Source organism: Austrofundulus limnaeus, unplaced genomic scaffold (genome assembly GCF_001266775.1).
Source record: "Austrofundulus limnaeus strain Quisiro unplaced genomic scaffold, Austrofundulus_limnaeus-1.0 Scaffold1692, whole genome shotgun sequence".
Classification (NCBI taxonomy): domain Eukaryota; kingdom Metazoa; phylum Chordata; class Actinopteri; order Cyprinodontiformes; family Rivulidae; genus Austrofundulus; species Austrofundulus limnaeus.
In genome coordinates this window covers 41,125-41,573 of record NW_013954094.1, presented here as the reverse complement: position 1 = coordinate 41,573, position 449 = coordinate 41,125, and positions in this window count along the sequence as shown.

The window sequence follows — 449 nt, the reverse complement described above, 5'->3', positions numbered from 1 at the left end:
AGCCCATGTTTTTTTTGGCTTTTATATGTCACTTTTAGCTCATGTTTTTTAGCTTTTATATGTCACTTTTAGCTCATGTTTTTTAGCTTTTATATGTCACTTTTAGCTCATGTTTTTTAGCTTTTATATGTCACTTTTAGCTCTTATGTTACTTTTTAGCTTTTATGTCACTTTTAGCTCTTGTGTTTTTAGCTTTTATATGTCGCTTTTAGCTCATGTTTTTATAGCTTTTATATGTCACTTTTAGCTCACGTTTTTTTAGCTTTTATATGTCACTTTTAGCTCTTATGTTTTTTTTAGCTTTTATATGTCACTTTTAGCTCATGTTATTTTAGCTTTTATATGTCACTTTTAGCTCATGTTTTTTAGCTTTTATATGTCACTTTTAGCTAATGTTATTTTGCTTTTATATGTCACTTTTAGCTCATGTTTTTTAGCTTTTATATGTC